This window comes from Pleurodeles waltl, chromosome 8, assembly GCF_031143425.1.
Source record: "Pleurodeles waltl isolate 20211129_DDA chromosome 8, aPleWal1.hap1.20221129, whole genome shotgun sequence".
Classification (NCBI taxonomy): Eukaryota; Metazoa; Chordata; class Amphibia; order Caudata; family Salamandridae; genus Pleurodeles; species Pleurodeles waltl.
In genome coordinates this window covers 524,066,113-524,090,956 of record NC_090447.1, presented here as the reverse complement: position 1 = coordinate 524,090,956, position 24,844 = coordinate 524,066,113, and the positions used below count along the sequence as shown (strand labels likewise).

The 24,844-nt window shown below is 42.3% G+C and overlaps 1 protein-coding gene across 5 annotated transcripts in view; it reads left to right on the top strand.

The window, feature by feature from the left end:
• REPS2 (RALBP1 associated Eps domain containing 2) overlaps positions 1–24,844 on the top strand; it is a 636,764-nt gene that overhangs the window by 99,523 nt on the left and 512,397 nt on the right. The gene's annotated exons all lie outside the window — the stretch shown is intronic.

The following is a 24,844-nucleotide window of genomic DNA, read 5'->3' as shown; positions in this document are numbered from 1 at the left end:
GCCGCTGATGTCCATTAATGGGTGTGAAGCACCTCAAAACATTGATGGAAGCATCAGCAAGCTTTTTAGGTTTTTTCGACAAGAGAAGTCAGTGGGGGGCAGGAACGTGCCTCAAGCAGTTCTAGCCATCAAGCCCACCCCCTCCAAGGCCGCACCCTTTCTCTCAAGATGAAGTTTATTTTAAAGTTGGGAGTTCTGTGTATGCCGAGGTGGCCTGAACTAAAATGTGAGTGACAGCTGAACAGACTATGGATGCAATGGATAATGGGGGCTGACCAAAAGCTCTGCTATGTATGGATTTATATATGCATTTTCTATTTATAAATGTTTAAATACTTTGGTTACTTGAGGCTTATGGGATATCTAAAACTGCCTTTTGGCCAGACCTAAGAAAAAACAAGAGATTCCTTCATGACCAAGCAGAATAAATATTTGTTGAGATGGTTTTAGTGAGGTTCTGTTTTCTCCCCACACTTTTTTATCTTAAAATATTCATGGTATAACTCTAATCACAAAGGTAGTGAGGGTATTGCAAACAATTACAATACAGATATAGCCAACATCTTTGACTTGCAAAGCCTGCTTTATGTCATGCAAAGCTTAAATCTAACACTCACTGTTAGTCTTTGAATCAGCCGGTGTACTCAAGGGACAGTTTCAAACTAGAGGATTGGAAACAAAGGGTCAGACACAGTTTGGTGGACGGGCTAATGGTCATCAGGACGCTGGGGTAAGTTACTCCGTCAAAGTAGTGAACATCCGATCTGCCATATTTAGAGATGTCCCCTGGCCCCACGGACAGCTCTCTAAATGACAGGAACTACCGTCATGGTGGTTCAGGTTAATGTAGGGAGAATTTGTCGGAAGGTCCTTTCAGCTATAACGGCCGGCTGTGAAACTTTTCAGAAGCTTTTTTGTTTTAAAATAAAAACAAGCTCCCAAAGTAGGAGTTTGCTTATGAAAAACAAAAAACTAATGACCCTGCGAGTATCATTTTCCCTGTCCCTCACTGCCAGGTTTTTCTTGGGGTGATGGCAGGAAAAAAACATTACACTGTCCAACCTAAATAGGAAGGCTGATGTAATGATCGCCCCCCAATGGCCCCTACACCCTCAGGCCGTAGGAGAAAGTATTATGTTGATGCTTTTATGAATCGCTCCTGCAACATCCCTCACAAATAATGTGGCCATTACAAGAATAGCATTGAAGTTGTTAATAAGAGTATACAAGGATGTTGTGAAATCTGACACTGTTGTCTTGCTGTCACTGCGGAAACTGGTAATGTGAGTATACTCTGGGCATTATAGGAACAGCTAGCATGAGCAGTACAGGAAGTAATCATGTGGGTATCGTGCAACATTTTGGAAAATTGAAACCAGGAGATATAATTACTGAGACAAAAAGAAAACGGACATTACAAAGAAGCAAGAACCCCAACTGTTAACAGAAGGCTACGGGCTGTATTTCTTGTACCTGAACGGTACATATAGTGCTTGTTGATAGGCGGTGCAGTAAGCCTTCACGGTGCTTCACTACACACGAGTGAATGTGGTGGGTGTTTCATTACAGTGGTTCACGGTGCATTGCTTGCAGCCCTGGACTGAGTGTTCTCTACTTCTCCACTTAAGACTTGTTTGTATCTGAATAGTATGGGAAAGATCCGGAACAACGCGTCCGGAACCACGCCTGTGTTGTTCATGCAAGCGGAACGACGCTTGTCTGAACAACGCAGGCCTTTTTCTCTGCCTTATCCACGCATGTGCCGAAGAATGCACATGGGTGGTTAAGGCAGAGAAAAAGGAAGATCCATCTGGAGAGGCCGCAGTCAGGTAAGTGGGGCTGGGGCAGGGTTGGGGTAGTTTTTAGGGGTGGGGCGGACGGTAAGGGGGTTGGGCTGGTAAGGCTATTTTTTTTTAAGGAGTGGGGTGGGGGTTCGGTTTATTTTGTTTTTAGGGGCGGGGGTCGGGGTAATTTTCTATTTAGGGGGTTGAGGTAATTTTCTATTCAGGGCAGAGGGCAGGTTTAGGGGTGGGGTGGGGGGTCGCTGTAGTTTTGGGGGCGAGGGTGGGTGCTCGGGTATTTTTAGTTTTTAGGAATGGGGTGTCGGGGTAGTTTAGTTTTAGGGGCGGGTGGGGGTAGTTTGGGTTTTAGGGGGGTGGGGGATCATGGTAGTTTTAGGGGTGGGGTGGGGGATCAAGGTATTTTTAGTTTTTAGGGGCAGGGTGGGGGGTCGGGTAGTTTTAGGGGCGGGATGGGGGATCAGGGTATTTTTGTCACGTGGGGGTCAGGTTTTAGGGGTGGGGTTTGAGGTTGAGGTAATTTTTGGTTTATTTTTGGAGGTGGGGGTTGGTTTTAGGACTCTGGGTGGGGGGCATTGGGGTCGTTTTTAAGGGTTTAAGGGTTTTTAAGGGAGGTCGGGGTACTTCAGTTTTTAGGGTGGGGGGGGTGGCATGCGACAACCATGCATGCCTTTACAACAAAAAATAATTGTAAAGGCATGCGTGGAAACAACGTGGTTGGAGTTCCGACCACGTTGTTCAGGCATGCGTGGTTGCCGCATGCGTAGTTTCATCATACAACCCTTGGGATGCTTTATTGGGTCCTGAAAGAATTATGCAGGTAATAAAACATCCGGTAATTTCTAGCCACCAGGCAACACATAACAGTAGATTCACAGCTCACAGCAGTATGTAAATTAGGGAGCGCAGCGGATTAAGGGCCAGATTTACTAAAGGAATTTACCCATTCTGTGTCTATGGGAAAATGTGTTCGTACATATGGCCCTTAGTGACACGAGCCAGTGCTAATTAACGGTGACAACCTCAATAACAAACCTCAAAATAATTGGTCAGTATTTCTCTAAATAAAGTTATCTTTCTCACTAAAAAGACGACTTCCATTTAAGTTATTAAGAAATCACCTTTCGGGTTTTTAGGGAACTTCCACTTTTTTACACAATTGTCCTTGGAAACCGAGAGCTTCTATTGACCCAAAACCTAGTCCATTTGCGTATTTTAGTATGAGTAGAGCTTCTTGAGATATTTCTTAATTTAGTGACTGGTTACGAGGAATGTACGCTTAAGGACCTGAATTAATCAGTTTTTGACAGTTTCAAAGTTGAAAAGATGCTGGTACAACTCTCTCTTTTCTGCACTTCCAAAGTAAATTTAATTTCAATCGCTTTTAATGATACTCCTTTTCGTTAAAAGGGTCTGATGCACAACTTTAGTTGTTATTATCAGTAACTGTTAGGAGTGGTTTCCATTATTCAGAATCAATGACCAGCTTCTTGGTCCACTCCCAGAGACATTTCTGAAATGGTTCCATGGAGACTAAAGTGTCATTCCAGTCAAATAGAATAGATTGCCCACGTTTCCCAATCACCCTATTATGTGAGCTTGCTTTGAGGTGATTGTGCGGTCTAATCCCGCACCTTGTCCAAGATGCTCCAGAGATCTGAGACTACATCTAGTATAAATTCAAGTAGTGAAAACACTTTGTCACAGGTGGATTCTACAACGTAGCTTTAGCTGTGCATGTCTCTTTTAATATTCTTAGTGGACTGCTCCCCGGTGTCTCTGGTATGCCTCTGTGTGAGAGGCATACTCAATGTCCAAAGTTTCCGGCGTTTTGGCATAATAAAAGCCATCAGTATTGTAGCAACATCGACAAGTTGTCCATAACATAAGCAATTCATAGGCAAGTAAAGTCTTGTATTTTACAAAAAGGTTTCATGCAGAATATCTGGTTTACTTGAGGAGGCGGAGGTGTGGGTGCAGGAAGATGTGTCATTGTAAACTGATGAAAGCATAGATCCCAAACATCTTTAACCAAACGAAAGTTAAAGATAGCTCCTTCAGCACCGTCCAATGTGTAGTAAGGTGTGCACCACAGTAATGCTAACTTCAGTAATGTCATGCTGAGCTGCAGGGATTGTTCTGGAACCCACGTCAGACCTAGAATTGAGAATACAGTATGAGATGAGAGTTACAGTGCTTGCGTGTGTCTAGTTACCGACCCATACCTAAGATAGATACACAATTACGCATTAGCAAAACTGGAGTTATGTAGTCAAACACAAGGATATCGGCTCGTTACTTTGGACCAGGAAATCCAGTAACAACCTACTTGAGCAGCAAACCCAGGCTGGGTTAATCCACATGTGGTTTACAAAGGACAGAGAGAGGTATTAGTGTCCTAAAAAAGAACAAGTGGCAATGATGAGAGGTGGTTAGTGTTAAAGTCAAGCAGTCAAGTCTAAAAACACAGAAGTAGACACAAGTTGATCCAGGTGCAATTTCCAGGAAACAGAGATATACACCGGTCCCAGCCAGATGACTTATGGCTCCTATCAGAATACTAGTCTACCTAATGCTCCCTGTTTAGCTATGTTGTGGGTCAGACCTGGCAGTCCAATAACTACCAATGGGAATTTAATCAGACCCACGTAATGAGGTTGTAATTATCATTGGGAACATGGGTCAAATAAATAACCTAGACTTCTTCCTCTAAAGATAGATACTAGTAAATGCATTCATGGAGCATCTGAGGGGCTGAGGGTTTCTGCCACTGATCCTTGGACAGCTACAGAAACCAGAGGAAGAGGAAGTGCAGCGTTAAGTTTTCGTATCTCTATCTAATAGTGTATCTGGTATAACACTGGACTGTCTTGCTTAGGTAAATACACATTCTCAAGAAATACTTTTCATATAACTTAAAACACGCTCATCCAACTGTGCGCATCTTACTTTTCTGAATGATTGTTTTGACTCAGTTTCATTGTCCACATTTTTTCCCGTGATTCGGTAAAATGCTCAAGCCTGTTTTTTGGATTTCAAAAATAAAGTTCTGGGAGTATTATGAATCAGGAGTGCTGAATAGATTTTGTCCCTATATTTTTTTATCACTGGTGTCTATTTGGTTGCTCACTGTCCCAATCATTTTGATCAACATTTTTGAAAGAATACTATACAAAGATTCTGTGCCTTTTTTAACGTCTTAGCCAATTTGCACTTATTCACTTAGAAATTTAGTTAAGCAGGCTGAGTGCAGAGCATGAAAAAATCTCTTGATTTTTGAAAACAAGACATGGAAATACATGTCTATTCATGAAACCATGAGTTTGGAGTTAGATTTGAATCTGTTCTTGAAAGTGTTCCCCTCCATTAGAAGGAAATGTTTCACTTTCTCAGAATTCATAAAGGATCCCGGGGTACTGAAGGAAATATACACCAGTCAGAGATTTCCTTCATCAAATGCCTTACATTTAGGCATGCAGATATTCCACCAGTTGGAAAATGTTGCCTCTCTAAATCAGATGCAAATGTGCATTAGCACAAGTAGCTTTTTCGTGTTGTTTCTACGGAAGGAAAAAAAAATGTCTTCATGGTGAACCTGTTCCCGAATACTTCTATTGAATGTGGGGATGTTCCCTCCCCTGTCTGAACCTAAATACTCAAATTTCTGCCCTTGACAGTAAAGTTACATGTGTTTCCAGGGTGGGAGCAGCCTTTAAGAGGTGGTTGAATACCCTACTTGCACACGACTTATGTATACATACGTTTGCAAGTACACCCACTGAGGAACACGACAACCCCAAAATAAGTAAATGCAGAAGTGTTAGATGTCGACAAACTGTCTTGTTAATATCTATGCACCCAACATTGATGATGGTGCTGTCTTTGGTGCGGTACTGGCGGCAGCACAGGTCTCCGTAGCAGTAGAATTAATCATGGCAGGTGACTTCAACTGTGTCTTAAATGGACAGATGGATAGGCCCCACCGACAAGACAATAAACCCCGCATTACATCAGCAATGAGCACTGGTGCAGACTCAGAGGAGCATAGGGCTTATCGATATATGGCGAATGTGCCATCCGCACACGCATGCATATTCATTCTACATCCAGACAACCAACACACATAGCATACTTGACTACTTTTTTATCCAGTCAGAAGCCACTCATAGAGTGCTGGATGTGCACTACCTGGCCCACTACATGTCTGATCACTCCCTGCTACTTACATACTTTATGGAGCGGCAAACGCCGAGGGTGCTGCTGTGGAGACTCTGTGCCGATGCCCTGACCGATCTCATCTTTCGGGACATGCTATTTGAGGCCCTGACACATTATTTTGAACATGTTTGGGACAGTGCGGGCAAAAGGACAATGGAATGGGATGCCATGAAAGTGGTGCTCTGTGGGGTGTGTATGGTGATTACTGTTGGTATACGCCGCACGTTGGATGATGATTTAACATGACAGAAGGCTCAACTGGAGGCGCTGTTGGGAGCACTGTCCATTAATCCGGCAGTACTGCGAGACTGGGAGAGACAACGTAACAAGGTCTGTAAACTATGGGACCATTTAGAACAGCATATTCAACACATTGGATGGAGGCGAAGGTACATAGAGAGCGATAAGACGGGTCTCCTCTTAGGACAACTGATTAGTCTGAAACTTTGATTCAGCCAGTTCTAATGATCAGTGATCAGCAGGGGCGCATTGTACGTACCCAACAAGCGATCAATGATGTCTTCATGACACCTCGGCGCAAGGTATACACCGTGCCAGAGTGTGGGGCGGAGATTCACCTGCTCCCAACGTAGCTGGTGCAGCTGCCTCTTCCACAACTTTTCTTAGAGGAACACGACCTGTTGGGGGCCCCACTGTCCAGGCAGGAATTGATAGGAACGGTGAATACCTTGAAAACCGCAAAAAAAACCGGAAGGGATGGGCTCCCGCCAGAATTTTATAAGCTCTCTCTGGGACCCTGGTAAATAATTAACTACCGGTATATGCTGGAAACCTGGAGAGAAGGTTGCTCCTGGACTCCATAAGGGAGACTAATATTGTCTTAATACTGAAGCCTGGGAAAGACCCCCTGGAAGCAGGCTTCTTTTGGTCGCTCTTCATGTTGAATCTCGATAAGAAACTCCTTAGTCATGTATTGGCAGTGAGACTGCTCCCTCATCTCCCACCCTCATCCACACAGATCAATCTGGATTTATTCCACAACGGAATATGCTGCATAACCTGCGCTGCTTGATACATGTTCTGCATGCAGCTGAACTGGATGATGACCAATATGCAATTTTAGACAAAGAGCAAGCCTTTGACTCATTACGGTGGGACTATAAATGGCAGGTCCTGGACAGGATGGGGTTGGGTCTAAATTGTATCCGTTGGGTTAAACTACTGTATAGTGGCCCGAAGGCGAGAGTGAGAACTGGGTGATACGTTTCAGCAGAGAACCTATTACAAAGGGTCACACAACAGGAGTCCCTACTGTCCCCCTTAATTCTCAAACTTGCAACGGAGCCTCTGGCTTGTTGTCTCCGGCAGACACTACATGAATGGGGCATGCAGGTTGGCCGTACTCTACATGTAGTATCACTGTATGCAGATGATGCCATGATCTACTTACGCCAGCCTGACATATCAGGTCCAGTTCTTCTAAATGTCCTGCGCAAGTTCTGGGAATTATCGGGACTCAAAGTAAACAGAGCTAAGTCAGCCCTCTTCCCACTAGGACAGTTAAAGGGACTGCTGATAGACCAACTGCTGGAATAGGGATTGCCAAGGAAGAAAGGCAGTGTCAAATACCTTTGGATATATATTACCCAGGGGGAGTAGCGAGCTGAACTTGGGATGCGTGATTTGCAATCTGCGCCCTTCAATTGCATTCTGGAACACATTGAAACTGTCTCTGATGGGGGATAATAGCACTTATAAAAATGGTGGTTCTACCTAAATGTTTGTATGTTCTACAGGGAACCATGTATGAGCTCCCATTGGGGAAGTTCCATTACCTGGACAGTTTGCTGGTAGAGCTCCTGTGGGCCGTCAAGCAATGCAGAATAGCTCTTAATACCCGTAAGTGGAAATTGGACAAGGCAAGGATGGAGGTCCCCGGATTTTAAACTCTATTATCTAGTGGCACACCTTCAGCATGCGATACACTGGCTAGACGAGGAGGCCAACTGGGAGAGAACGCTGTTGGAGGGCATGCATGATGACTATCAACTCGGTACCCTGCTAATGAGGGGAAGAGACATACCTACTTCCTTCCAGCACTGGTTCATCTCTGGTAGACAGCAGTGCTGTGAGTACTGCTGCATGCGCTGTATGCCCTGCGCCTGGACTTATGGATAGTACGCCCCTTTGAACAAATAGCTCTGACAATGACAGTTGACAGATGGCAAGCGGGGGGCTGTATAATGCTGTCGGATCTGTACCCGGGGGACTGCTTCATCCCGCTGCAGGATGCGATTGAAAAATTTGCCTTGGGTAGGGGACATTTTTTCCAATATGCCAAAAATCGTGTCTAAAGGCACGCTAGCTATGACCGTCATTTCCAGAGGTCCCTGAGCCCGTGCAGACGCTGGTGACCCTCCTTTCCACCGTAGAGGACACTTGTCAGCCTATATGCGACAAGCCTCTCAGGCACAATGACTGACTTAAATTCCATGTAGGAGTGTGCAAGGTGTTGATTAGTGCAAGGTTCAAGCTGACTCTATAAAACATAGTGCACATGGCAGATCTCTCCTCTAAGAGACTACACACTACAGGGAGTGCAGAATTATTAGGCAAATGAGTATTTTGACCACATCATCCTCTTTATGCATGTTGTCTTACTCCAAGCTGTATAGGCTCGAAAGCCTACTACCAATTAAGCATATTAGGTGATGTGCATCTCTGTAATGAGAAGGGGTGTGGTCTAATGACATCAACACCCTATATCAGGTGTGCATAATTATTAGGCAACTTCCTTTCCTTTGGCAAAATGGGTCAAAAGAAGGACTTGACAGGCTCAGAAAAGTCAAAAATAGTGAGATATCTTGCAGAGGGATGCAGCACTCTTAAAATTGCAAAGCTTCTGAAGCGTGATCATCGAACAATCAAGCGTTTCATTCAAAATAGTCAACAGGGTCGCAAGAAGCGTGTGGAAAAACCAAGGCGCAAAATAACTGCCCATGAACTGAGAAAAGTCAAGCGTGCAGCTGCCACGATGCCACTTGCCACCAGTTTGGCCATATTTCAGAGCTGCAACATCACTGGAGTGCCCAAAAGCACAAGGTGTGCAATACTCAGAGACATGGCCAAGGTAAGAAAGGCTGAAAGACGACCACCACTGAACAAGACACACAAGCTGAAACGTCAAGACTGGGCCAAGAAATATCTCAAGACTGATTTTTCTAAGGTTTTATGGACTGATGAAATGAGAGTGAGTCTTGATGGGCCAGATGGATGGGCCCGTGGCTGGATTGGTAAAGGGCAGAGAGCTCCAGTCCGACTCAGGCGCCAGCAAGGTGGAGGTGGAGTACTGGTTTGGGCTGGTATCATCAAAGATGAGCTTGTGGGGCCTTTTCGGGTTGAGGATGGAGTCAAGCTCAACTCCCAGTCCTACTGCCAATTCCTGGAAGACACCTTCTTCAAGCAGTGGTACAGGAAGAAGTCTGCATCCTTCAAGAAAAACATGATTTTCATGCAGGACAATGCTCCATCACACGCGTCCAAGTACTCCACAGCGTGGCTGGCAAGAAAGGGTATAAAAGAAGGAAATCTAATGACATGGCCTCCTTGTTCACCTGATCTGAACCCCATTGAGAACCTGTGGTCCATCATCAAATGTGAGATTTACAAGGAGGGAAAACAGTAAACCTCTCTGAACAGTGTCTGGGAGGCTGTGGTTGCTGCTGCACGCAATGTTGATGGTGAACAGATCAAAACACTGACAGAATCCATGGATGGCAGGCTTTTGAGTGTCCTTGCAAAGAAAGGTGGCTATATTGGTCACTGATTTGTTTTTGTTTTGTTTTTGAATGTCAGAAATGTATATTTGTGAATGTTGAGTTGTTATATTGGTTTCACTGGTAATAATAAATAATTGAAATGGGTATATATTTGTTTTTTGTTAAGTTGCCTAATAATAATGCACAGTAATAGTCACCTGCACACACAGATATCCCCCTAACATAGCTAAAACTAAAAACAAACTAAAAACTACTTCCAAAAATATTCAGCTTTGATATTAATGAGTTTTTTGGGTTCATTGAGAACATGGTTGTTGTTCAATAATAAAATTAATCCTCAAAAATACAACTTGCCTAATAATTCTGCACTCCCTGTATATACCCCAGTAGGTCCCCATGCTGTGCCAGGAGAGGTGCTCCTGTGGCAGATTTCCTACATGTGGTGTGGCACTGCCCAGTTATCGCATCCTACTGGAAGGCGATATTACACCACATCAAACACATAATGGGCTGGGAGGTATTGCACACGATTAAACAGTGCATACTGGACCTGTTCCCTGATGACCAGAATTAAAAACTGAGTAGGTGCTTTGTGGTGCTGAGGCTCATAGCAGCTAAATGACGGATTCTGATTGGCTGGCTGAGTGCAGGACCCCACCCTGCTCAGAGGGACTGGAGAAAAGACATGCTAGAATGGGTCAGCGCAAAGGAGACGCAGATGTGGAGATCCCGTCGGGACAAGAGGGTGACTGATGGCGTGCTCTCCTGGAGCGCCATGACGCAGGTGCTGCTGGAGCCTCCGTGAGGCGACCAGTCTGAGATGGCTGGATAATTGCACAGCACGGCGGGATGATTGAATAAGGTGGGGGTGATGGTAACCCATGGAGCAACCTATAACGCAGAGGGCAGGATAATACCCGAGATGAATACTGAGAATAATCTTCTATCTGTGACCTAAAGGTTGATTGGAAGCTAGGGAGGGTTCGGGTGTGAGGCGGGAATATAATGGGCATGTCATTGGTTGCACTTGTTACTGTTGTTGCTAACTGTGGTGCTGTTCTGTGTCGCTCTTTCCTCCCTTCAGTATTTCCATTGATGGACTACAGCGCTACTACAGCGCTGCAACATGCGCCTGAAGTGTGGGCTGGGGCTAAAGCCCACCTGATGTGGTGAGATTATGCAATGCGAGGGGAGATATCTTGTCATGATACTGGGAATTATAATGGAATGGCATGTATACGGCCCCTGAGATACTGTATTGAAAAAAAATCAATTCCACATGATGCCCATTGTTTTGGTTACTTGAAATGTCAATTAAGAAATTTACAAAAAATATAGAATGATAATTGGTAGAACTTTGTGTGCAGAAGTGGTTTTTCTGAGCCTCTCAGTTCAACATAGGTGCCAAATGATCGTTCAGTTGGACCTTAATGTGTTTCCAGCAAGAGAAAGAGAAAACACCAATGTCCTTGATATGCCCTGGCAACATTACAAAGCCATTATGCTTGTACGCCTTGCCCCCACACACCAAAAACACCAAATATTATCATAGTGTGAATTGATGGTTAGTTACCCAACAACATTGCTTTATGCTCACTTACACAGTGTCAGGGTGTAATGGCGAAGCAATGTATGTTTTTTAAGGCGAGTATAACGGACTATCTCAATACAATACAAAACGATAATCCGGAATATACATGAACAGTCTATTTCAGACCGCCTTGCCCCCAGATTCTTTCCCAGGTCTCGACAGGAGTGTCTCTATTTAATATTCAGACGCCCATCTCTTGGAAGGTACAGGGGGTTCCATTTGTTCTGTCTTTTCACAACTTATAATTTCCCCTAAACCATGGCAGTTAAAACCCTTGTAGGTCCAGGCCTGATTTGATATTTGAAAACCAAAATGACTCAACTGAACTTATCCCGTTCTGTCTTTTGCAAGAATTGTAAAGTCCTTTTTGCACTGCTGAACTCTTTTTTACTGCTCTCTGTCGAATCATAGTAGGCAATGCACAACATTCACCTGATTTTCAATTTTAAATGTTTTCCTGAAGTATGCTGGGGTGAAAGCTGGATTGGGGTATTGGGAGATGGAAACCTTGTTATTCGGCCTCTCCTTGTTACCTTATCCTAGATCTTGTGCACTGTCTTAACCGGTATAGATGTGCATGTGTTGCAGGGGTCTCTGGGTCTTAGCCAGCCAATGGAAGTTCCAAAGTGATCTACCAACACCAGCTTTGTCCATAAACATTCTTTTTTTTACAGTTTCTCTTGCAATCTGCTTAAATGAGCAGCTCTATAATAAGGTGTTATATCAGGGCATCCCAATCCACCTTTATCTGGGAGGCTCTAACTACTGTAGCTCTTATTTGACTCTTTTACTTGTCCTTTTAAAAGATATCAGATCTCAAGTTCATTTTCTGGGATGGGTGCTCGAAGGCTGTGAAAGAGACACAGTAACTAGAATACTACGTTCATGGTTCTGGCCAACCATGGTATATATAAGTGGGCTCATGGACAGATCTCTCTTCACCTGTCCCTTTATCCTCAGCCCGTCACTCCATACAGTTCACCCAGCGTTGGTACATTTTAAACCCAAATATATAATGGTGCCATTGCTCAATCTGAAATTAGATGCTTTGCAGTCTTGTTGCATCTCTCCTCTAGGGAGAATCAGCTTTAGCATCTTGCTTTTTCCTGGTTATTTTTTTAAGTCCTTAGGTCTTTTCAAATTCTCTCAGGACTTGAACAACTGCTGGAAGAGGAAGATATCAGGTTCAAGGGAGTCAGAAAGATGTCATCTGCAGAAACTCAGTGTTTATGTCACTTCCCTTTAAACGCTATTCCCTGTATGTCTTCTTGCTTCTGTATCTTCATGATCAGCGATTCAACCAAGAGGGGTGAAATGGAGCGCGATGGCTCATGCCCCTCTGGAGGTATCATTTATGAGAAGGCGCCGTATTGACTCTCAGCCTAGCTTCAGCCGCTTTGCAGTTAACCACAATCCACCCTCTTATGTTCGGGCCTTGAATAGGGTGCACTCCGGGGGCATGTGGCTCCGTAAGTAAAGTGTTCTAGATTTTGGGTGTTGTATTCACCCTAACCTTTGCTTGTCACATGGTAGGTCCAGGACACCGTCAGCAGGCACTGCCTAGGAAATTAAAGACTGTAATCATCACGGGGCCATCACAAGGGGTGGGGGTTGCAATGGTTCCTTGCATTGGGTCCCACTCTTTTCCAGGCCACGTGCTCCTGCCAGACAAAGAGTTAAATAATATAAAAACAGGCCAGACCAGTTCTTTTATGGTACAGCTAATGTTGCCACACCACTAGGTGGTGCCAAATATTGTGTTTTCTGTTTCTCCAGCTAAGAGGGAGTGCTTCCTGGAATACGAAGCACAGCAGGTCTGGATGATGAGATAAACTGGCTCCAGATCTGAAAGTTTCAATTCATGCAGAGGTGCCAAGGCCATTGGAAACACTTAATGTGTAGTTTTGTGAAATGTATGAAACGTCCGTTCACTTTATGGCCTCTGGGTGTCAGTTGGATGGGTGCTGACCAAATGCTGCACAGATTCTTTTATAAGAGCGCAAAGGGGCTCAGAACTTTGGAAACCAGCCCAGGGGGTGAGAGCTACGACCTACTAGTGGTCACAATGTCACAATGTAAATCCTAAAATGAAATAAGTCTTCCATTTGCTTTATATGGTGACCTGGGACTTTTTAGTTTTTTGGGGTGTAATCCGCTTGTATTGATTTGGAGCTTCTCTGCCTAAGGTAATCAGTTTGAAATACATTGCCCTCTTTACCAAAAAGAGATTGAAAACGTTTGCTTTGAGCGTTTTGTTTGTGATTTCTGTTTTTGTCTCTTCGTAAACTAATAACCACTCCATGAAAATGATGAGGGTCGTGGCGTTGTCCTGAACCAATCTACTTTTAGACCGATAATTTCAATTACATATTGTATTGCTTGATTTGTGCCTTTTACTTTACCCTGACCCCCTTTACAAGCTTGTGTGTTAGGATCGTTGCAAATGTTTTTACTTCGAATGATGACATCTGTCAATAGGTCTGAGGCCATCTGTTTTTAATGCATTTGCCTATTCTATGAGAATTGAACTAAGGCAGTTCCCATCCTTGCGTGTAGTCGAGTGCCATTAGTTGGCAGTGAATTGCCCTCTAAGAGCTCTGATGTGATAGGCTGTGTTTTTTTTCTGTTATGATGATAAAAGTCTGGAGTTAAGGCACTTCTGATGGAATTCTGCCCTTTGTTGGATCCTTCTTCCTCCTTTTCCTTGCCTTTCTTGCATCAAGAGTTCTTGAGATGTGGTCTGGATTCTAGGTTTTCTGTTCCACCTTCAGCCTGCATAAGACCTATGTACCACTCTTCTTCAGCCCAAAGGTGTCATGTTTATAAAAAGCTGTAAGTACTTGCAAACACCTTACACTGAGGTCTGGGCCTCAATATACTTCGCACTCTGACGTTTTAAGAGGTTTTCACATGCTGTGGCGAGTGAGGGAATATTTTTGTTTTTTTTAAGAAAAATATTTTTCTCTCCTAGATTCAATCATTTTCTGAAAACGGCATTATGTGGTTGCCATTGTTCCTATTGCCTGATACATGCATTATTTTCATGCTTGTCATGTCACTATCGTATGACAACTCCTCCTATCAAGCTAATTTGTTGATTAGTTATCTGATACTTCTTCTGTATGCGTAAATACATTTTATCAGATTTTATTGACAGATGAGGATCTTTAGCATAGTTGAGCTTCACAAGCAATACAACACTATTAAAGATAGAGCACGATAAACCAATACACAATTTGTTTTGGAAATAATTTAAATTTTGAATTAAAGCGGGATTCGGATATGTAGGACTTAATCTTCGGAAACTCATGTGCACATGCACCTTATGGTTGGGTCCTTCCTAGTAATTCATATTTGAATGCTATGTGTGTTGGTATGGTGCATTTGTAACATTACTATAGACCCGTATCTCTTTCCCACCCTGAGTGGTCCTTATGGTCAGTGGGCATCTGGGATACTTGCTGACCAGAGTCAAAGGGTGGCTTTACATTGCATATCATTGTGTCTAATTTCTGTTAAAAGGTGTGAGGGGGTCAAATGATGTTGCCCAGCAACTACAAACTATTTATTGTTTATTAAAGGGTTACATGGTATAGTGGCTGGTAGATCCTATTACGAATCTCTGTAGAGCATTACCTGTTTGGTTGTGTGTGCTGGATGGCTTTGCCTTGTTTGGTTCTACTGCGGTGCAAAGTTGTCCATTGGCTGGTTTTGGCTGCTGTTTACGTCTGAAGGATATTTGCTGGTTATGTGTTTGTTATGCGTAGGCAGTAGGGATATATTTAAGTTATTCTGCATTTAATGCTGGGCTCATTGAAATCACTGTGATCCAACAGAATCATGAGACAATCATGAAAAAAAAAATACTACTTATAAAACCACCAATAAATTCTACCTACGTTTAAAAATAAAATGCGTAAACCCAATCTCACATTCGAGTTTAATTTAGGTACACTAGACACCTTGATGACATCCAAAAACCACAGACATCCTTATATACTCAGAAATCAGAATTTTACATATGAATGTTACCTTTCGGTGTTAAATAGAAAGCTGCTCAGAGGCTAAGAATATATGGCCTCCACTAACACGCCTGGTTGCACAAATCACAGTTTACGTTTTCTAAAACTCATCCAGTTAGGTGTCAATACATCAGCCACCATTCTGCTGGGATAATTTAGACATTATTTTTTCTAATTTGTTGGACGGATCTAATAGGTAGGTAGGAGGAGGCATTCTGCTTTCTTTACAGGTCGCAGATTTATGTTCCAGTGGTTTGTGACTGCACTTGCAGTTGCAAAGCATTGATCAGCTATCAACCTCCAAGTCGGGGGTGGCAAGTCATTTGCAGAAGGGAAGCTGCTGGTGGGACGTCTTCCCCTTCGGGGATAGTTTAAGATGGCCTGGGTGAGGAGGGGGGATAAGTTGTGCAGGTGATCGCCTCCTGCTCCACAGATGTCTGAAACATTTTCAGTGCAGCGTTGGTCCCTTTCATGGATGTGTTTAAGCATGCCGATACAGGGACGGAGGTCTGATATCTCTTGCAACCTCTCATCCCCGCATTCACAACCAACCACGGAGGGTCACAAATTGCATTTTTTTAATTTTGCGATTCCTTGCAACGGACAGTTTGTGGAACGACCTGTTTGAACTAAAGTACACCTGAAATTGCACATCTATTGGCAGATCAGTTGTTTAAAATCCAAATCTCGGTTTAAAAGTGGGTATTAGTACAAACGTTATTATGGAAATGTTAATTGTAATTTAGTGATACTTTTAAAAAATTGTGATAAATTAAATGTGTTAATATTTACCTTATCTTACTTTAGGAAATGAAAGTATGATAACTGAGTGAATAACAATGACTTACTTTGGCGTGTGGTCACGCCGGAAACAACAGCATGAAACATTAAAGGGACTAAATGGATAGCACTGATTAACCCTGTGTCATGAATGACTTACTGATAAACAAAGAGAAAACTATAGCAGATGCATGCTAAGGATGTATTGCCTTTCTTTGTACAGTGATGACTCCTTAAAATGTGCAAGGTTTAAATGTACTGGTTTCGAGAAAATTGTAGTAGATAAATACATTTAAAGCAAATAAATTACGTTTAAAAATATGATCTAAATTAGCTGTCCATGTCGGCCAATCAGATCACAGTACATTAGGCAAAGCAGATACAAATACTTTTGAGGATGTTGCCTGATTAATTGATTAATTCACGGGACCCCCTGACAAATACAACAATTGAAAAACCTCTGCACCAGCCCAGTAGATCAGTGTTTGTCTAATGGCTTTTGTTAGTTCAATTTACAACCGCACATCGATTCAGTAAAAGGAATCGTAGGTCTAAGGTCTAAAACTGCTCCGTAGCACCTGGTTATGGTTACTAAGCAGTGACAACCACGAGTGTGATATGATACCAAGGTACGCTTTACTCATCAAGGAGAGACGACTGACAAGGGATGTAGATACAGTGCCATGCAGATTCCTCCATGTCCCTGAAGAGACCACGCATGATGCTGCCAGGCTTCTTGCTGTTGGCTTGCAGCATGTCATAGTCTCCCTACGTGAACTCACTGTTGCTTGAACCTCTTGAGAAAGTAGGAGTTTAAAGTACCTGATGCCGACATGAACATCCTTATGCAAACTTCAGATTGACTTATATAAGTGAGAACTCTTCAGACCACTGGTAACGGAGACGTGCAGTGAGGCAAAAGTAGATTGGGTTCTAAGCAATAAAAAAAGACTCATGTATAGCAAGGTCTGAGCACGTGTAGTTTCTGGTAATTTCCCCTTGATGTTCTTTAATCTGTAAACAGCTGCAGAGCTGCATATGCAAAGGCAGTCAACTTTGAAAAGTTAGCATATAAAATAAGTATAGTGTTTACCTGCAAGATTAGGACGGCCAGTTGATTGAACATTATGAACTGATTTGCAGTGATAACCATGTATATGTATTCCATCATAGAAACCAATAAGTCGTTATCAATGAGGAGTGTCTGGGTGAAGAAAAGCACTGATATATATTTAGAGAGTCCGTTTTACTGCATTAAACTACTATGTGCAGCAAACCAAAAAAACATTAGAATGATAATTTGAGTATGTTACTCAAATGACGCAGAATAGTGGATTGCGATTACTGTTGAAGGAGTGGAAGGAATCTTAGAAGAGTACTTGCTTGTGAATTTGAGAAGGGTGTATGTGTCAATTGCTGGACACAATGGTTGCATCTTCTTCTCCTGTCAAAGCTTTAGAAGCAAGGGTAACAAGTTCCTGTAGCCACTGTTGTTTAATACTTAAGAATATCACATAGGAGCAACTGATGTGTCCTTTAAGAATCACTGAGTGGACCAAAAAGCCAAGTAGAGCATGGTAGAGGAATCTGGTACACACAAAATACAGTGTTGGCGAGCATCTGATGCAGTTGGAGCAGATGAAATGATCCGGAATCCAGGAAGAAGCCTGTGAAGATAAACTCTGGGACCAAAATCAGTAACTGAGGGGTGAAGAATCTGCCATCAAAAAGCTCCTGAATGGTTTGTGGCATACAGTACTGAGAGTTCCAACTCCATAAACATGTTGTAACAGGAAGTAGTTGAAAGAGGTTTTAGTGCAGTGATGATAGTTTGGAATTTGGTAAGATTGCAGGCTGGGGAGGTCACTATGATGCTTTGCCAGGAGCCCAATGTGCTACTTCTTGTTTCTTCCTGGAGATCTGGAATAGGGTCCATCTTGTGAAAGAAAGGTTTCACAGACATGGCCGGAAAAAGAAATTCAGAGAAAGTGCTGGAAACTGGATTAGATATAAGGGAACAGCTAATTTGGTGTGCCCCCCCCTTTATAAAGACACTTCTCCCTTCTTCCTGAAGGAGATGTTGAAGTGAGGAAATATGGCAGCCCTACCTACATTGAAGGAATCTGCTGTGTCTCGTTGATATTCATGGTCCTGCCAGTTCTGTTATACAATGCTGCCTAAGTCCCATTGGAACTTCGCCGGCTTAATAGTTGGAGGTAAGGATAGACTCTTAGTGCTGCATGGTACTGTCAAGGCCAGGACCAGGAACCTCTACCTCTTGGAAGGAAACGTTACTTGCCCTTATTGTAATGGATAATTATGGTTGAGTGCTGAGATACCAGTCCTTACTTGCGACCATGTCTGATTGGTTATATATTCTCTTTAATGAGAGCTCTTACACAGGGACACTCAAAGTATGGCCCTGGGCCCCTCAGCGGCCCTCCTGATCTTTGCATGATGCCTCCTGGTCAGCAGAACACTGTGCTGCTGATTAAGCAAGGGAATACTAACATTCAGAAAGCTGATAAACGATAAATGGGCAAGCATTTGTTTACTCTAAAGTAAAGGAAAAGACGCAAGAAATGTGCCCTGCACCACTTATCTTTAGGAACACAGTCATTTTTAAAGATATTGTGCTACACACTTATAAATATGATAAACGTTCTTCAAAATTCAAAAAAGTGCATTTCATTAGCATGCAGAAGTGTTTCATCTTAGTAACTCAGATTGTATCACTGCACTGAGAGATAGTTATGAAAAGTGATATTTTTGAAACATGACCTTAAGACATTCATGCCTTCCCCTGACCTTACAACAATGCCATTAGTGAACTTTGAGGTAAGTCAATTGTCCTGTGCACCTTTCTGTGTAGCATAGATTGTTATTATACTTAGAACAACATTACATTCTATTAAATCAAATACAAAAGAATGTTTTGTACAGCCTGCACCCTAAACTCATGTATTTCAAGGTGTGCTCCTATGTGATATTGAAGAAAAAGAGACAAAGTGAACGAAAACAGTGGCCTACAATAACTTGATTTGATCAAGTGGGGAAGCTGGAATTGATCTTAGGTTTTGTGATTTCACATTGAGCAATTCATCTAGATGGGTATATTTTTCCCTCCTGTTTAACATCTAAACGTAATGCTTTGTCTTTAATTCTTGGCGCATGAGGTTAGATCGTGGGTGGGAGACAGAAGCCACATGAAGGCTCAGTTCATTTGGGCTTGAGAATCCAAGAGAGTCTTGAGCGGAGCCAGAGCCAGCCATCTGGCTCAAGCTTGGCTCAAGCCTTCAATGGCTCACCCTCCTACGTTACATAATGGGAATTAATGGGGCAAGGGCATGCAAAGGTTATGATTTGAACCTTCACGATTCACATTCCACACCATGTACTTGCTTCACTTTCCCTACCTTCAGCTTATGCCAACCCAATCCTCTTCTTACTGGCATCATCATGATCATCATCACTTACCTCAGTCATCCCACTGACTATACATTTTGGCCCCTGTGAAGTGTTTGGGAATACCCATGCTCTAACACTATGTACAGGGAGACCCTGTTTACAGCCTTTCAGTTGACAGTTTGAGAGAATGTGTGGAGGTGGCTGTTGGGATAAAATTGTAACCAGTGCAAAGAAGTCAATTGAACATAAATACAATAAAATGTTTTTAATCTGTATAAACGCATAGTGGTGCAAGTGCAGCAATCATGTTATGGAAAGGTGGCAGGAACTCTATCCTACTTAACTAGAGCAAGAGGTGAGCTTTGAACACTTTACTTATTTATTGGAGATCTTGGTAAATGATTCCACATGCCATTGAGCACACACTCTGCTAATCTCTCACAAACAAACCACAGGCAACAACCAGACCCTAATGATGAATGGCACTCTTAGACCTATATGAACAGGTGCTCAATTTGAGAATGTGCTACAGTGTGATTATAAATGGGATAAAGTACCACCTTCTGTACATTACAAATATATTACAAATCACTGAATAGTTCTGTGACCATATAGAGCTCCTTTTCTAAGGTCATGGAACTCCAAGGTGGCTCACAGTATCCTTTTAATATATGTCAGAGTGTATGTCAATCCATATAATGTGTGGTTTCACTTTACTCCATCCATAAACCACTTAAAGCACTGGTGTGTTGCTCTTTCATATGAAAGTGATAGTACGATTGCAGACATAAAGAATACAAGCTGAATCTATAGTGCAAAATTAAAAACACCATTAAGCAGTTAGTAACTTGTTGCAAAACCATAAATACAATCAGTGTAATGTAACTCTGGGTTTAAAAGGCTGTAGCTCAGAATGACTAGTGATATACAGAAGTCATATTTCCTATAATTAACTGTAGGGTGCACAAAATAAACAAGTTGCCATGAATCATTATTGCTGATCACTCCATTTTAGAAAAAAAACATAAAATAAGAATGAAAGTGTTTAAACTACGGCTGTGCTAATCCTCCTTAACCTGCCTTTCACCTTGGTGGCTGGTAGTAGGCATTGTGAAATCACAGCTCAACTGTAATAATTGATTACCGGTGAGCAACTACGTTATTTTCTTATGGTAAGTGACATGAGGCATCACAACAGGACTGTAATAGGAAGTTGAAGACCAGTTTTTATGCAGGGATTGCAGGCTTCATTTACTATAATGATATTAATAACTAGACAAATTTAAAGAACACACCATAAGTTGACATCAGCGACATGCAGATGTCTACTGCTAGTTGTCTACTTATATTCTCTTTAGACTTTTTGTAATTTCAGACAAAAATGAAAATTCCATAATTATGAATCAGGAAATCAGGGATGTCTATAGATAGCACTGTATTTAAATTAGGACTTTTAGTTGTATAGCTTCTGTAGGTATCTGAAAACGGCATACATGGGTTCTTGAACTTCATTGCCTCATTCAGCTACCTCCCACCGCCTCTCTCTCTGCACGTTTCATTACTCTTTCAAAGCCTAAGACTGGTCTGTCTGCAAATATGTGAATGAGGATGATCTATCTGCCTTGGCAACTCACCTGACCAATACTTCCATGGAATAATTTAAAGTGTAAATAAGTGGAATGACTTGCTAAGTTTTCAGAGTGGAAGTTTTTTGCTTTCCTCTCTGCAAATTTAGCTGAGTTTCCTCCGGTCTACTGGCAATTTTCTCATGCTGTCACTAATGCGCCATTGGGAAATCCAGCCAGAGCATTGAACAAGTCCATCATCTTCCAGTGAAGTGTACTTTGGACTTCTAGCCCTTCTGCCTTTGTAGATGAGACCTAACTTTCTGAGCATCATCACTTTCCATGAACAGCCTAATCTTTCTCTCTCCTCGTTTATAAGATCACCTTGCTCTCAACCTTTATGACACGCAGCTCTCTTATGGAGAGTATTGTTACTGCTATGGAAATGTTTCAAAATGGTCAGTGAAAGCAAAGGCTTGTGACACACAAAGTAATTGCTTTGCAATAGAATTATAAGGCTAGAGATTAAGGAAAATATTCTGGCCATTGGTGCATGCACATCTCATGCTAGGTATAAGAGGCTCACCGATATAAGAACGCAAACAAGACCTTGATCACCTAACTAGTACATTAATAGGTCACAAATTCCTGTATTGGGGCTGATGGTTTCGTTAACATGCTTAGCAAGAAAGCCCTTTTAAGTTCCACCTGTAATTCTACTAGTGAGCACAGTGATATAGGAGATTTACATTGGCTTATGGGAACTCTGTATTTCATGTTAATGAAATGCAAAATGGAGGTAGGCACAGGTACATTCATTGATTTTCTAACGATCTCACAGGGGATATGAATGTAATGTAATTGCACACATGTAAACTATTAAAATTGAGTGTTCCAAACATTTAACCAGATTCTATGTTCCCTTTGCTTTGTCTGCTCTGTTTCTTCGGTAGGAGCAGGGGAAGGTGTCGGGTCTTCAGCTGAATTATTTTACGTATATTACTGTACCTCCCTGGGTCACTACACTTAAAGCATAAACAGTAGTCTTAGATTTTACACATTTCTGGAATGTGTCTTTTACGTGAGAATTGGTCACATTCGCTCACAGGCATGTTGTAATATGTGAGTTGTGCTCCAGTCTGTTTAATGTTCAACTGAAACTACAAAACAAAACTACAAAACAGTAACCACCTAGGTAGCATTTAGACTGCTAAAGAAACTAATCTCTCCAACAGGAAGTGTCTACCATCTGTCTTTGTACCTTGCCATCATCCCAATCTCTTACCCTTAATTCTACAGAAGCTATGTTGTTCATCCAAACCCCCTGCTGATTATTAGTGCTTATCTCTACTTCACTCCATATATAGTGCTCTATTGCTTCCCCACTATAGGTCAAGACTAGTGGAATACCCCAAATAAAATAACTAAAAATGTCCTTCTATCTATTTACTGTTGTTAATCCTTACTTCACTTGGTATGTCTGTCAAGTAAAAGTGCAAGGATGCGAGCTCCATGAGTTCTTACTCAAATCAAAATTGCCTAGCTGTTAGAGAAGATATTTTGACTACCTTGGTAACTTGCCCATCATATCCCGACATCAGGTCCTTATATGCCACGCCCTAGAGGTGCATTGTTACTCTCAGCCAGATTTTCACCTATCTAGGTAACGCCAGAGTACATCTCTTCTTCCACATCTTCAGGTTCAGTGAGTATCAATGCCTTTGAGCTGTTTTCATAAGTTCCATGAATTGTACATTTTTAAGGGTAAGTGCTCCTGATGTATGAAAGTCCATAGGTATACAACCTCCGCTCCCACAAAGTTTGAGAGTTGTGCCATTGGGCCAGGAAGTCTAAAATTCTTGCTGCCCGAGTAGAGCTTCAGTGTTTCTAAAACCTGCAGTGCTTTTAAGGTCTGTCTGGCTCATGTTTTATGCACGAGCAAAGATTAGAATGGATGCTAAATCTAATGGAAGATAATGCAGTGTGGTCATTAGTTCCGTAACAACTCATGTTCCTCAGAAGGTTACTAATAAGAAACTCTCTATAATGTTATGAATTCCACCACTCATGCCCAATGGCTTCGCAGTCAGAGGTAAACAAACATCGCTCGTATCTCTGTAGTATGCCCCAAGTTCACATAAATTTTGAAATGGTTTGAGATTTTGCTTTGTGTTTGCTCCTATTGGGTTTGCAGCAGTACAAGCGTTTTCAGACTTAATGGTTAGGTGAGGTGGAGGCAGAAAATTGGTGTGGTGAATGCAAGACTTTAGTCTTCGTCTTCTTATGTGGGAGACTGTAGGCGCACTGCACGAAAGCCACAGAGTTGGCACACTTCTGCCAAACCAATAGCGATGTCACTCACCACACTAACCTAAACCATAGCCCCATTCTGATAAACCCAGCATAAATGTACCACACTCTAGTGCACGCAACATCGCATCACAATGACCTACCTGGATTGTGATGCATGGATGAAGAACACTTCTCTGCCACAAAAAAAATGGACAGCTCACCACCCAATCAAAGAAAAGGTGAAAAAGTCATATGACACACCCACCCACTCACATAAGATACTACAAAGATCTCCTAACATCAAATGCAATTTACCTGCATACTAAGCCCGTCCAAACCAAACATTTCCACTAACAGAGTTAGTGAGATAACTAAAACTGTGAACACATAACCCGAGACTAAACAGACCTTTCGTGGTGCATTTCAAAACCTTACAAAAAGCACATTTGAAAAGCCCAAAGCAGGTGAAGATCGTTCATAGTAGCACGTCGCCAATCAGGGGTAGCTTTCATTGGTGCAGCGGCACCAGGGCACGGAGGCCTGAGAGGGCTACTGAACTATGATTGTTGCTGTATTTTATAATTCAGGCAGCAGCCAGAAGGCCATTTCCTTCTTTGCACTAGAGCCTTTGACATACTGTACAGCTGCCAAATATGGAACAGCCTACCCAGCGTTTGATATTAACTCACTGTCCCAGAGTGCAAGTTTGTTACTGGGAAATACTTATTGTCTCTTATAAGTATCTTCAGTCACGGTGATACAGGCTAGTATTTTATCTTTTAAAGTAAAGAAGTGCAGGTACTCAGTACCTGACAATACCTGACCATTTAAAGCACTGAATCTATCTGAACCTCTAGAGCCATCCAGCATCCCCTGGCATGCACGCGTTAGTGAGCAAACACTTACCTGAATCGCTGTTGTTGGAAAACCTGTGGAATGCTCTTGTGAATGCTTAATCCTTTAAAAGAAATCAGGGGCCAAAAGTTTTCCTAAGTAGCACTCCTGTATACTGCTGAATTTCTGGGCTTTCAAAAGCCAAAGCTATTTATTCTTGATTCCACTTCATGCCTCTATCTTCCACTAGCCTAATTTTACTATCTCTTTATCTTGCTTTTCCAGGGTTTTGGACATCCTTGCTTTCTCCTGATGTAACTCCTTTCACACCTTTCTCTTCCTCCTACTTTTTCCCTTTTCTGTCTTTCTCTCTTTTGCTCTGAGTCAAAGTCTATTGATGAAAATTAAGTCCAGAAATCTCTACCTGCAAAAACTGAACCACTGCTGTTGGAGCTCTGGGCCAAACTCCTCAAATCGATCACCCGATGGATTTGTTTTCGTCAACATAAGGTGTAGAGAGCTAGCATTTATCAAAGCGTTTCCAATTAACTGTTTGCCACATTTGGCTGCACAGTGAGGACCAGGAATCAGTAAT